Source organism: Corvus cornix, chromosome 12, assembly GCF_000738735.6.
Source record: "Corvus cornix cornix isolate S_Up_H32 chromosome 12, ASM73873v5, whole genome shotgun sequence".
NCBI lineage: Eukaryota > Metazoa > Chordata > Aves > Passeriformes > Corvidae > Corvus > Corvus cornix.
This window is the reverse complement of record NC_046342.1, coordinates 17,528,816-17,543,737: the sequence shown is the minus strand read 5'-3', so window position 1 is coordinate 17,543,737 and position 14,922 is coordinate 17,528,816. Positions and strand designations below refer to the sequence as shown.

At 43.3% G+C, this 14,922-nt stretch overlaps 1 protein-coding gene across 1 annotated transcript in view; it reads left to right on the top strand.

Annotated features, from left to right (window-relative positions):
* The window catches only part of PDZRN3 (PDZ domain containing ring finger 3), a 131,053-nt gene that overhangs the window by 56,438 nt on the left and 59,693 nt on the right, over positions 1-14,922 (top strand).

Sequence of the window (14,922 nt, the reverse complement as noted above, 5' to 3'; positions counted from 1 at the left end):
CAAATTATCTATAAAGAATCAGCCTTACATAGAAGGATATGGAAGCAAGATTTGTTTATCATGACCTTCAACAAATCTGTGTTATGATTTGGAACCGAGTCCAACCTGGATTGTCTGTTCTGCCTCTTTCAGCAGCAGAAAGTTCAAGGCTTCATTCAGTTCAGGGCTGGTTTGCAACAATTAAGTGATTAATCCTAAAATTCAGGAAATCTCAATTCAAGGCATGATTCTGGAGCCCTTTACCTCAAACGTAATGCAGCAAAAATAGAGACACAGGTTTTGTGCAGCTTCTTGAGGAAAGGTCTGAGAATTTGTACACAATTTGCATTTTGCCCTCTAGCTGTCACATAATTAGGGACATCTCTAGATTTGTTTTTCAAATTGAGACCATGAGGGGAGCGACAGTGAACTCCTGTATGAGCCTGTGGGGCTGTGTTTGCCAAGGTGCAAGGCTTTTCCCAGGAAAGGAAACAAAGGCTTCATTTTAGGGAGCTTTATAATGAGCCTTTTAGAAAAGATGGGAGAATGCGTTAACAAAGAATAAATGTAACAGAAATGGAGATATTTAAATTGTATATCCCATAGAATTGTCTTCAGGGGTTTAAAGGTTTTAAAACTTTAGATGTTCTTGGAGGGGAAGTCAAGCATTCATTTTTTTTTATGGAGGAAAAAAAAAGATGACTAACCTTGCACATATTTAATTTAGCTCCACCAATGTTTATAACAGGGAACACACAGTGTTTTACTGCAATAAGATGAATATTTATTAACAATTCGAAATGATCTGTTCCAAAATGCACAGTGCACTCCCAGTGATGTTTGACCACAAAAGTCCAGGTGTTTCCTGTCTGAGTTTGGAAGGCTGCTGGCGTGTGATGGGATACTGAGCCATGCTTTTATAAGTTTAACGTGCAGCACAGCAACATTTTACCCTGTCTCATCTCTCAAAATACAAATGGTTAAAAATTTTAAACGTTGGTATTGCCTAATCTAATGTGGAGGATGGACTCAGGAAATCTATTTAAAATGCACAAGGAGCTGCTGTTGTTCTTTTCCCAACTTCTCTGCTGGAGTTCTGTGAAATGTTTCACTAAGAGAGAATGGGAAAGTGAGGAACTCGATAGGATTGATCCTTTCTACATTGTGCCTCCACTGTGTGTTGATGGTAATTCCCCAGTGATAGCTGGTAATGGTCTGAGTTTGGGGCTTTGTTCTTTCTGAACAGTCCAGCCCTGGCCAGTAGGTCCCATCTCAGCCAAGGGTTTCAAGACTATTAAGATGACTTTAACTAGACCCTTTTCACACATCCAGAAAGAATTTTAGTGATGATTGTACGTGTAGGAGACTGCAGTGATACATTTCTCCTCACCCAGACAACTATGAAATTACAGAAGATAATTCCTGAGAGCAGAGGTGAACAGAACAGCTCATGGCAGTGTCCTGCAGTCCTGCTGCCAGCCCACCCCTGGGACCCCTCTGCCCACACATGCACCTTTCCTTCCAGGAGAAACGGGCGCAGGAGTGGAGAACGGGCACTTGGGTAACACCCACAATGTCCTGAACAGCTCCCGGGGCCAACCCTTGTCACTCAGCCACCATTAAATGCGCCAGAAACTTCAGTGTTCTCAGTGTTATAATCTTCAGACAATTTTACTGCCACCTAAAACCCATTGTTACTCAGCTGGGACTGCCCAGCATTTCCACGTTGCCAGTGTCTGTGTCCAAGCCACTGAATACAAATCCAGTGACAGGCGAACTGACCTAATTTTCCATGACAGGCTCCCCATATGGAAAGCTTTACCTTGGGATCGTAAGTGCGTGCCGTGTTTAGAAAGTGTGCGCCTTTGTCTCTTTTCAGGGAGGAAATTAGGTTTCTGTTTATTTCTGCTCACTGGAGAAAGGCTACTAAAGCTCTCAATGAGCAGACTTTGTGTGGAACTCGGAGCTGTGCTGCTGGGAGCAGTTGTACTCCTGTGTGGTCACCACATCACAACAGGGAGACGATTTCAAGAGCATTCTGTTGTTTACACAGCCCATTTCTTTTGAAAAGCTGAGTTTGCCAGTAGCTGTTTGCCTTCTGAAAGGGTGAGAGTGTTGTCACATTCTCAGAAGGACCAGAAATGCTTCTCCAGGAAAAGGAACATGAAAGTCACTTCTGAAGAGACATGACCAGCCAAGGGAAGCCAGTTGGTGCCAGTTAAGCTGGCTCCCAGCTAAGCTAACCCGGTTCTGCAGGTCCTCATGAATTCTTGGGTGGAAGTCAGGAAATCCTTCCTCCTTCCACAGCTGTGTCCACGTGTGAGGGCAGCGCTGGCAGTCCCACACTGCCACAAGCCCCGTGCAGCCCTGTTTTATCCCGTCCGCTTCAAGAAACAGCAAACTCCTCAGTGCCTGAGAAGGCAAAGCTGAATTGCAGAAAACCCCCTGCGAGGAGAAGGGAACAGAGATTTTGGACAAAGTTCTAAGCCAGGAAGGGCAGATATCATTAGAAAGCTCGATTTCTAAACAAACCAAGCCTGTCACTCGGGAGCCATCTAGTGCCTGCCTGATCCCTGCATGGGGAGAGTGACCACGAACTGCCCAGCTGCACCCCAAACCAAATCAAGCGACATGGAATGTCTCAAATCCACTGTCCCAAGAGTTTGTGTCCAGTCCTGGAAGCTGACATGCATAGAAATGTTTTGGTTCTTCTCATGATTTGCATGTCAGTTCTCACAGAATCTGAGCACTTTAAATAAAAATAATTTTTTAAAAAACCTTTATTTTGAATAGTAATTAACACACTGGCTACAGATATTAATCAAAGACGAGAGGGCGAGGAAATGGAAAATGCTCCCTGCACTGGTTTGTGCAATGTTTCTATAGGTGGGACTGGAGGTATGGGCAGGGCATAGCTAATCCCATAAACTCCTTCCACACTTACTCCCATTCACTGGTGCAAGGCTGTTGAGATTAAAAGATGTGCTCCGAGGATGGGAAGCAGCATGTCTGATGTTTGAACACGCTGGGATTTTCCTAAGTTCCACCAGCCCTTGTTTTTCACTGCTTCTTTCTCAGTCTAACCTTTTAAGCTTTACTTTGTTATTCTTTATCCATTTGGGAATTGTGGATATCGGGAGCAGAATTATGTAAAGCAAACATCTCCTTTTATCAAGAACTTTATATTCAGGTTTTGTTCTAAAGAACTCTCAGGGGGGTGTGATTTGTATTTATGAGCTCTTAGTGAAACAGGAAAAAGTCTTTTTTTTAGTTGAAAGTTTAGGAAAAAGGAGCAGAGCTGATCCAGGCTATCTTCAGAGAGTCTTTTCAAAAAAAAAAAGTGCATTAAAAGGTGTTTGATCCAGCTGCCTATTTTCACTCACAACACAACAATCTACCTTTGAATTCCAGACTCGAAGGTGATTATTGCACTTTATTTTCCAAAGTGACCATAAAACACTGTTAAGCACCTTCATATTGCTCCAGCCCAGCCCAGGCTCTCCAGAGCTGTGGCTGGAGTCCAGTCCCTGCTTCTCCTGCTGCTGCTGCAGCAATTCTCCTTTGAGCCACCTCATCCTTAGATCCAGCTTGGCTCACGCAGGAAAAGGCCCCGTGTGTCGCTTTGCACAAAGAACTGCCACCAGAGATCCGCTGGCGCTGCTGTGTGCCCACTGCAGATGCCCCTCACAGCCCCAGACCAAGGCTGGAGCTGCAGCACTTGGTCTGCCTCTGTGTTAACCCCTTGTTGAACACGGCTCAGGCTGAAACAAGCAGAAAATCTTCGTGAAAGAAATGCTGCTCTCAATAAGTGGTCTCTGGTTAAGGATGCAACAGTGTCACTGTGATCACTCCAGGCAGAACGAGCTGTGTTCTACCACGTAGCCTGGGCTGATCACAGGAAAGAAAAGAAGTTGTTCTGTGGCCAGAAATGCTAATCAAGCAATTTCTCTATAAATTAAAGCCTTTTTTCCTAGAGAATTTTCCTTTGCCTCTCCCACACGAGCCTCAGCCCTATATCTCTGTGACCCATCCACCGGGCAGTACTCAGACATGCTGTGGATTTCCCAGAGAAAAATGTGCTACTCAGCCCCCTGGCTCAAGCCCCCATGAGCTCTCAGGACAGCTGGGGCAGCTTCCAGGCTTCCCAGCATGCCAAAAATCAGGAGTTACTGGAAGAAGATAAGAGAGCACATTTGTACAAGCTGCATTTTCCTGCGAAGTCAGGCTAAAATAGACCTGGAAACATTTGCTGGACACTGAGGAGGCTCCTCCTCCCTGTGGGACGTGGAGTGTTCTGAAAAGGAGAGGATTTTATATGACAGCACTTCTAAGGCACAGTGTCACACCTAAAGCAAAGGTGGGCTCCAGCCTGTGGCCTGTCCCCTGCTTTTTGTTTCCCTGGCTGAGATAAAATTCCATCAGATCTCAGGGTTCGAGTTCAGGCAGCTCTGGTGGATGAAACCCCTCATTATTTGGGAGATTTACTTATTGTTTTTTCGATTCAGAAGGCTGGAAATGAGAACACCTCTTTTGCTCCTTTCGCTGACTCCAGCGGTTTTTGGTGCAGGCCCCTGGGGAAGCAGTGGTTCAGTGATCCAGCCCCGTAACAACGTGGGCCTTAATGAGTAACACATTTGTACTTTCCATTCTCCGTCTGAGAAGGGGCCTATAAATAAAGCATATTTGCCCTCAGATCAAGAAAACCTTTTTCTTAAATAATGTCATTAAATTTTAAATTAGATGGATAGGCAATTACTGGTGAAAATGTTAAATACTGGATAACCTATGAATATGACCTAATTTAATGTAATTTCATAAATGCTTGAATTCAATTAAATAAAAAATTTTGTATAACATTTAAACTGTTTGCTTAGTTCTCCCCAGAGCTCACAGTAGGTTACTGTGAGCCAAACAGCATTACAGCATTTGTTTAAAATGCCAGAAGGCTTAGGATAGATCCCATACACTTGGAGCTGAACCCCCAGTCACTGGACAGCCATTTCTGGGCAGAAGCTGCTGTATTAAATAATTGCTAGCTAATAAATATATTTTAGACACATTATAAACCTGGATGTTAAGCCTTTCAGAGTAAATGAGATGTTTATTGCAGAAAAATATATAATTTGCTGTTTTGACCTGGGTGCGTTGTCATGGAAACCCAAATCTTTCTTGTGCAATAAAAAATCTGCTTGTCATCTGATTGGAGCCGGTTATTTGCACAGGTGGTTTTCTTAGCAGACAAGTACTTAGTACAAACAAATCTATTCTTTCTCAATAGTTCCATTATGTGTTTCCACAACAGTGTGTTTCATTTCGCTAGCTTTGTAATTAATGAACCATTATCAACTAATTAAATCACATTTAGATTTTATATGAGTTCATCTGTTACACAGCGCTTGCTCCCCAGTCCCCCTTCCTGGGTGTGTTAACGTTGGAAGAGTTTTAATTAATGGTGAGAATGAAGTATTGGAGGTTGCAGGTACTTCAGACAGGCTAAAGTAGTAACAAATGTGGACACATAAATATATCCAACAATTTAATACCAATTTCCTTCAATGAAGTAAAGCAGCAGTAGGAATAACTTAAATCATATTTCCAATCTCTGCATAAAACTGTTGTAAAATATTAGGTTCATCTGTTTGCAGGCAATGGAAACTGAACTATGCCAACAGTTCCAAAATGTCATCGGAAACAGAATTCAACTTAATAGACAACATCTTTGGTGTTAGGCCTGCTCCAGACCCCTCTGAGATCGGTGAAAAGACGCTCATTAACTGATTTGGGGTCAGATCCGTGGTTTGGAATCCCTTGGGAGGAAGCCCTCTCCAGCTGTCACAGCCACCACGCAGGACAGCTGGTTTGTAGGTCTGGCAGATTTTTACAGTATCATAAAGAGCAGCAGTAGTAGAGGTGAGATGGAAACACATATGACAAAAGAAAGCGCTTTTGATCGTGTGATATTTTCTGCAGGAGTTTTAAGACAAAGATGACACAATGAGGAGCTTTAAACAATGCCTGTGTGATTTCACTGACTCTTCTAAACTGTTTGAGCTGGAGCCTGATGATATCCAGGATAAAATGGGACCAGGTGGAAAATGTTTTTTCGTTTCTGTGCAGTGGAGACGGGTTGGGCTGGCTGGGAGCTGGATGTGGAGCTGCCAGGCTGTGAGGGGTGTTCAGTGGCTGCAGGGTAACATTAAAAGCTCTTTGGGGCTCTCATGGAGTCCCCTCCACGGGCTCCAGTTGTGGCTCAGAGTGAGCTCACCTGAAGGAGGTGAAGACCTAAAGAAAGAAATCCTGTGTCCCACCTGGAGGGATGGGAAGGGTTAAATGGAAAATTTCCCATTTGAAGCCATTGGCTTCAAAACTGAGCCACTTTTCTGGTGATTTTTAGCATCTGCTACAGAGAAGCTCTGCAGGACTTTAGATTTGAAGAAAATATTCGAGGTATATAACAGGCTCTTACACATCCCTTTACCAGTGTGGCAAACAGTGTAAACAGCTTTTTGAGATCAATTATACAAGTGATGTGTTTAGTCCACAGGCTGGGTATCACTAACTAAAGCACCTTTGTTTCTGCTTGGAATGACTTTATCAAAGATTCAACTTTTATACTTTCAGTGGAATGTTAAATCAGTGCCTTGGGAATGAAATGCTTCAGGGCACTGTTTGGGTAAAAATTTTATTTGATTTGATTACTCTGCTTATGGAATTTTGCACAGTTGTAGAGAGCATCAGTATATTTATTTAGTATTATATTTAAAAATAAATTTGTTTTTTGTGCAAAAATGGACAGGCAGAGTATTGTAACTAACTCACTAGATGGCACCACAGCACCAGGAACACGGGAGGACTCGCTCAGTTCCTGAGTTTCTCTGGAATCCAGTTTGCTTTTATACCATATATGAGGTGTGATGAGAATTGCCACGGAGCAAACAATGCTGAGATCTCAGCTCACACACACTGGTTTGCCCTGCTCCACACACTGCACTGAGGAGGTCAGAACCTGGAACACAACGGAGAGGCTCAAGGGGATTGTGACTGGAGCAAATATTTCCGTCCACAAAAAATGGAAGAAACGTCTCTGAAGAGTGAAGGAGCAGGAAAAGAACAGGTTTTAAATTTTTGAGAGGACTCGGGGAAAGAAGGATCTGTGGCCAAAAATGGAGCGACAGCTTTAACACATTAAAAATGCCAATAAACTTGGAAAGGCTATGCTTGTGGAACAGAAATTCTACAGAAAGCTTGGAAAAGAGGAAAGACTTTCCAGATTGAATTGGAGGGTAGATAAGAGGTATTCTAGGGATATTATATTTCCTTATCTTGGAGAAAGAAAGTATTCTGTCCATAATCTTACGATTTCCCTGAAGATTAGTGAATAGCAAACTAGGGCCAGCTCTTCATCTGCTGTTGACTTTCATGGCTCCCCTGACTTAAGTGAAGTCACTCTGAGTTAAACCAGATGAAGATCAGACCTCTGTAAGTTTGAAGCATTTATCAAGAGAGCAGACAACATCTTTTTTTTTTTCTTTATCCTGAAGAATATTATTAAATTATGTGCAAAGTTTAGGCATCCTGTTTTTCCCTAAATTGTGTTAACAGTGTGGTTTTTATTGAAGCACTCAGATGTTCCAGTTGTTACTTGCATTCTTCTTTAATCGATTTCATTCAAGCTAATGCATTGTATTTAAAGTAGCAATTCGGTGGTCCTCAGGTTGCACACACATGAAGCTGAATGTGTAAACTGTGTACTGTGAGATGAGGTTTGGCAGGTTTAGCTGCAGTGGCCTAAGACGTGAGCACCTCCAGCTGTTCACCTAAAGCCTCTCTCTGCCTTCCAGCATCGGAGTCCTCTGGAAGGGGTGACAGAATGGGGACAGGATATCAGCACTTCAAGTGGCCCAGTTCAGAGCCTGGCGTTTGAGCTTGCAGCACTGGTGAGGGGAGTGAGAAAGCTGGGTGTGAGCCAGGCTGAGGGATGGACACACAGCCAGCAGCTGGGGTGGAACAACAGCCACAGCCAAAGCTGTGGTGACAGCGAGAGCCAAAGGTGCTGGCAGACCTGCAGAAGTGTCTGTGTGTGTGTGTGTGTGTGTGTGTGTGTGTGTGTCAGTCCAGCCCTACCGACAAAACACTGAGCACCTTCTCAATCTCATCATCTTTACAGGTCTTAGTGCCTAAACCAAAGCCTATCAAAACTCACCAACTTTTAGTCGGTTTGGAACAAGGAGTCAAAAGGAGGCGCTTCCATTTCATTACTAAAATTAAAATTACTTGCAGTTCTGTGTTTTCTGACGTTATTCCAGTGTTTCATGTTCCTTTGTCCAATAGGACTTTATATGAGCTAAGGCTCAAGACCTGTTTTGTGCAGATTCTCCTTCTTCAGACAGCAGTGAGTCCTTAGGGTGGGCTGTGAATGAGTCTGAAGCGTACATAACCTTGTTCTTTTTAGAAAAAAAAAATACTCTTTCCCAGTATTGCCAAGCCTGGTAACCATGTTTTTCCTGTTGATTCTGTGAAAAAGAGTCTTATTCTTTTCCCTGAAGTACAAGTTTTATTGTATGAAGATGCTTTCAGCATTGGAACTGTTGTTATTGACAACTCGAAGTCTCTGAGTAAAAGTTTTATCAAAATTGTAACTGCTGAATACAGGAACTCAATTTATGTCACATAGCTGTCAGACAAATCTTGGTTTTAGCTATGGAGGATTTAGAAGCAAGCGAACTGAATTTTTCCCCAAATTTCACAAATCTGTGCCTGAGAATGTCCATTTGTCTGTCTCCAGTCACAACTCCCAGCAGCTCCCGGACTATGTGATGCGTTGGAGCCATCAAGCACCATAATCTCAGGAGAAACTGCAGGATTAATTCTGTGCTGTTCAAATCCTTCTTTTTCATCCGGCCCTCCTTTGATTCCTGGTGCGGAGCGCCTGGGAGCCGCTGCCTGGCTGGCAGAGCAGGGGTGACAGCAGTTCATCTGCGCTGAAGTTTCCAATTAGTTTGTGTCCAATTCAGACTGCTGAGATGTGCATCCAGCCTTCCCCAGACAACTTGTCTTTCCACAAAAGCAAGCATTGACAAGCGGAGGAGGAGTGATTTAGCCATTTGGCCAGGATTTAAAGACTTTGTCTTGCAGGCAGAGTGCCTGGCTTGCAAGAAGTGCCAGATAAATGGGTCCTGCTCCCACACACATTAACTGGGCTGGGCTCCTCCTTAGGGCAGAGTGAGAGGTGACAAAATGTTTCTGACCCACTTTGGCCAACAGGCCAGTGTAACCTTTGCTCAGGAGAAGGTGGTGATGATAGCAAACCTCTCTGAGGAAGCTCATGGGTTTGGGTGGCCTTTGGAGCTGCTCTGGTGAGCAGGTGAGACACAGCAGAGGATCCGTGGCTTGGTGCCATAGGTTATTCCAGGTGGGAGCTTGCCCAGCCTAACTGTGTGTCCCTGGAAGTCACAAGGAGCTTGATCACTGCTGTCACCAGCAGCAGGGCTGGTTACACAGAGACCATTTGGTACCGGTGTCACCCTCATACGCCAAGGTGTGACATTTTCAATTGCTTCAAATCGGCAGAGAGCTCATATAATTGAAGTATTTGAATAATAAGGCTCATTTCCTTGGAAATGCTAACAGGGCTGTAACCCCGTGCAGTGTGGCACATACCTCATGGCCCATGAGGCTTCAGTGCCTCTTTCCCCTTAATCCTGACACCTGCAGTGGTTTTTTTTTTAAATATGGAAATATCAAAAATGGCTGAGGCATTTGTATTTCTTTAAAAATACTGTAATGGAATTTGTTATTATAGGTCATTACTGTGCACCCATAAATATTTACGTATTTTTATATTGTATTCACTGGGCATGACAGATTGAAAATAGCAACAGTTCTGGGGTTTCTGTGTTTTAATAACAGTGTCTTTCTTTCAATATTCTCCCGGTAGTCAGCTGCATATTTCTAAATGATCATTCTGGAGGCTGCCTCTCCAGACAGAGATATAAAAATATATTTAACCCACTTATAATATATTGGATTTTTCTTTATAATCTCATTAAAAAGTGTGCAGTGAACACAAACCCATAATTTACCTGGTGTTGTAGTTTCATTAAACATCAAAAGGGTGCTTGATGGAGTAGAATAATCCTATTCTGCATCCTTCATTGAACATCTTTCAGAGTAAGTTTATTCATTTAATTAGAAGGTTTCTCTGTGTGAAGATTGCACTGGTTTTACCAGTCTGACCGAATTTGCATTTGTTATCCAAAGCACCCTCTACTTAACTGCACTTAGGATAAGTGTGTTAGGACACGTGCAGCAAAATATCTCCACAAATTGGTACTTATTTTCAAGATTGTGTTAGTACTAATTCAAAAGTGAAGGAACAGAGAAGCTCCATTACACTTTAAAGTGGAATTTTCCCTTCAAATCTGTGGATTAGTCATGGCAAACAATGAAATGTTTAACTCAACATTAAAAGGGATTATTAAATATCTTTTCAAAGTGGAAAATCACATGCATTATTCTATCCCCAGTACAAAAGGACAGTGAATTAGTTTCTCTCTTCATTCAGTATAAAACAATGAAAATACCATGGGCACACTTCAGCCTCAGAGGACCCTGCTGAACCACATCCCTGAAAACTGTCTGGATCGTTTTAACATGAAGGTGACATTCTTTGTGGCTAAAACGTGGTTTTGTTGTAAGCACAGTGCGCCTTGTAAAGGTTGGGGTGTTGCAGACTGGGCTATCAAACCTGGGATATTGCAGCTCAGGCAAGTCTTAGCTCCCCATCCCAGGCCTGGATGCAGGCAGACAGCTCTGGGGAGATGCTGAGCAGCTCAGCAGCCAGACACTCACTTGGAAGAGCTTTTCATCTCCATTTTTCTCTTTTATGTGTCTGGCTTTGGGGAGTGTGACCTTTCTGCCATGGGATCGATGTGTCTGCAACCATTAATTCCAGGGAAAGCAGGGCCTGTTTGTAACACTGGAGATTAGGATGTAACACATGGGCAAGTCTCTCCCTTCTCCAGAATGGATAGGTGGCTAACTAGGCAGTTCTCCTCCTAATCAATGGCATTGGCTTCACTGGGAAAGGGATGTGCTCTGGCTGTAGACGTGCAGAGATGGATGGCTCTTCAGCATCCGAAACAGCAAGAAGGGAATGGAGCTGGAACACCTTAAAAGCAACTTTTTTTCCTTCCATAATATCTGACTCCCTTGCATGCCTGTGTTGGGTTAGGCACAAGATGATTTCCTGCACGGTATGAAATATATTGCAGCTATTTTCTAGAATTAGATGTCTTTTCTTCTGTGAGTAATAATCAAAATAAGCATTAATAGAAGTAAAAACATTACTGAGCCCCAAATTTATGGTATTTGCTCCCAGATAAGCATGAAAAGCTTGCAGCCAACTGTGCACAGTTCTTTTTAAGAAAACAATATCAGATGGAAATTATGCCAGCCTAACAGGAATTTTCTTTCTGTGGGCATCTGAAAGGATCTTTGGAAGTAGGATTGTTGGCTAATGAGATCATTGGAATACTCTTTGTACATGGCTGACAATCCCACTGGACGGAAGAGGCACCATCCTTCACCTCTTGGCCCGTCTCACACTGAGCCATGACAAGGTTGCTGAAATGGATTCCACAGAGACTGCTCTGGAGAAAAACAAGGGAAGGGCACTCACTAGAGTTTCATACTACAGCGTCTTTGCTAAGGTTTTCCTCCCAGGAAAACCCTTCCTGTGCCCATGGCTCAAGTCCTCACAGTCCATACAGGACAGTGCTCTCTTGGATTGCAAAACATCTGTAACTGGCTGAGAATTACCTCAAAACTGTGATCTCTTTGTACTCGGCTGTTCCTGGGTACGTGAATTTCTTGAACAACGATGAAGAATTCTTCACTGTGGTGCACCAAGTCTGGTTGTGGGTTAAAGGCTTTATTATGAGCTGAACCATCCGACTGCTCAGAACTAATCAGGGCCTTTGCTGTGGTTTATTTGGGCCGTTGGGGTGACCAGTAAGAGATAACAGATACCCAGTTGTGTTCAGGTGATTGCTTCTTTTGTTGCTGTAATGACTCCTTGGAGGCTGGCTAGTATTTAAAATAACCTGATACTTTTGTTAAACAAATCCATGTTAAACCAACAGGACAGGTAACTTGAGGGGTAACTTTGGCTAAGTCAGAAATAGGGCAGTGTTTTGAGGATCCCTTAACAGTCAGTACAATAAAGTTGGTTTTATCCCTGACCAGGTTTTCTGCCTACCAGAACATCCAGGGCAGTGGCAAAATTGCTTCCACAGAAAGGAACTAGATGAAGGAAAGTATTGATTTTGTATACAAAATGTTTTGAACCCAGGAGATGCATTTCAAAAAATATATCTTTTCATGGGATGAAATAAAGTTAAATCATTTGATTTTGTTTCTAAATATTTCAGGGCAGGAAGTAAATCTTTATTTCCTTTAGCATTTGCTTCCACTCCTCTCATCCTGCCACTGTTCAATGTCCTGGGATCCTGTGATCTCCATTTCATGTTTGTTAGAAGATTCTCTCACTGAGCTTTGTGCCATCCCCACATAAGGCTGTAGCAAATAAAACAAGAGCAGGTACAAAGCCATGCCAAAAACTCAGTCATTGAGCTAAGAACAGGTTTTGGATTGAGTCAGCATCTGTCGTGGTGCAGCAGGCTGCTGTTTTTCTGGGGTGGCTGCCACGGTGTCCTTCAGCAGCAAAGCATTCCCCTTAGACAGTGTGGGTGTAAACCCGTCTCCACTAAGTCAGTGGCAAAATTCCCATCAGCTTCAAGGAGATGAGGGTGCCTTTTCAATTCTCTGGGCTCAGTGTGACATTTCTTCCATGTGGCACTCTATGCTAATGCTTTGCTTTTCCCACGTTTCCTGTGGATTATGTGATATGACAACTATTGGTCTTTATTAAACCCTTTTTTTCTTTTTCCTTTTTTTTAAATTTTCACTTTCTTATCACTTGCATCCAGTCCTTTAATGAAAAAATAAAACATTTACCATGAAGACAGAGTCAGTCTGTTGTCCCTTTGGGTTTGAAGTAAATCTTCAACATCAGCTTGAAGGGCAGGTCCTTGAAGCTGTATCTGGAAGATGCTGAGGTGAAATACGCTTTGAGAAATGAGAAATGGCAGAATTCCTTGGCATGTTAATCCTGAAGTGGCTTTGTTGATCCTGTCCAAGAGTTGCCTACATACAGCTACTGTGAGAAACAAACCTAAGTTAGTTTGAAATAGATTAGTCAAACTTCACTAAGTGCTTGTGTCGACATTCTCATTGGAAATTAAAGAGACCCTAATGCAGTTTCATTCACTTAGAAAATTGATTAACTGTATGGACAGAGCATTGCAAGCAATAATATTCCCACGGCTTAATGAGTTACCGTTCATCAGCTGACTGTCAATAACTCTGTCTATAAGCTCCCATCCAGCCCAGTTTCCCCATCCCTGAGAGGGCTGACAGCCTGCACTGCTCAGGGCCATGACAGGCTGCAATCTTTCCATCTCCATCACCTTGAGATCACACCCATCCTTCGGAGCTTTAGACGTTTGTTGAGTGATTCCTGTGGACTTTGTGCAAACAGATCTTCTCCACATTCAGGCCCACCACAGGAAACACTGTGTTTGAGTGCGCTCCTTGCAGGAGAAGGGAAAAAATCTACTTCTGTGCCAAGCTGACACAATCTGTGTCACAGGACGGGGTGCAGGCAAGAGGGTCTACAGCCATATCAGTTTTATTCAACCTCGAGAAGCTTTGGGATGATCCAATTACCCCTTCCAGTACCTGAAGGGAGCCTGCAAGAAACATGGAGGGAAACTATGGACAAGAGCCTGGAGTGACAGGACAAGAGGAATGGCTTCACACTAACAGAGGACAGGGTTAGATTAGATCTTAGGAAAAAATTCTTCATTGTGAGCGTGGTGAGGCCCTGGCACAGGGTGCCCAGAGAAGCTGTGGCTGCCCCTGGATCCCTGGAAGTGTCCCAGGCCAGGGTGGATGGGGCTGGGAGCAACTTGGGATAGTGAAAGGTGTCCTTTTCCATGACAGAGAAGTTGAAACTGGACGATCTCTAGGACCCCTTCAACTCAGGACATTCTGTGATCCTTTGATTGTGATGATTTCTTAGCAGTACTTCATGGAAAGCTGGTGTGCTCTCATGCCATTTTTGGCCAGAATTTGGTTGGTGCAGGGGTGCACCAATACAGGCAGTTTGCCAAGAAGGTGATTTCTGTGAGCTAATTTACCCTCCTGAGCATCACAGAGACTGAGCTCCAGCTGTGCTCCATGCTCATCCAGCAGCTCCTGCCCCAGGACTAAAAAAGCTGGTGGAAAACTGACCCAGCAATTGCTCAATGCCCTGAGTGCAGAGCAGACAGACCTTGAGTGATGCTAACTCAGTGCAAGCAGCCAAGGTAGATGCAACCACAATTTCAGTTTTTCCATCATTATTTCCAATAAGTACTCCTACAATTTTAAAACTCCACGCAGTTGACAATACAATGGAACAACTGTTCGTGAATTGCACGGTTTAAATTAATTATGAGCCCCAGTGAAGGAAGTAAGATGAACAAGTGAAAAGAGCTCTGCAGGGCTTTTCAAATTATTGTAAAGTTGGGAAAATTGGGCCCACTGTGTCTATTACCCACTTTATAACAGTCGTAACTCGATTGTTTTGTTTGTCGCACTGCTGGATACTCTCGTGGATCTTAAAGCCTTGCCAATTGTTTTATTTATTGGTAATTTTGTTGAGTGCCACGGTAAAAATGAAATAATTGGACTTTGTTTATGGTGCCAAAATATGCTTTCCTGAACGACTGTTTTCAGCAGTCAGGGCAGTTAAATAAACCCATGGTCCGGGTACCACAGGGAGGTTTAAGGCGGGTATTGGTTATTTGCTTGCTGATTATCTTCAGATTTAAGTCAAGT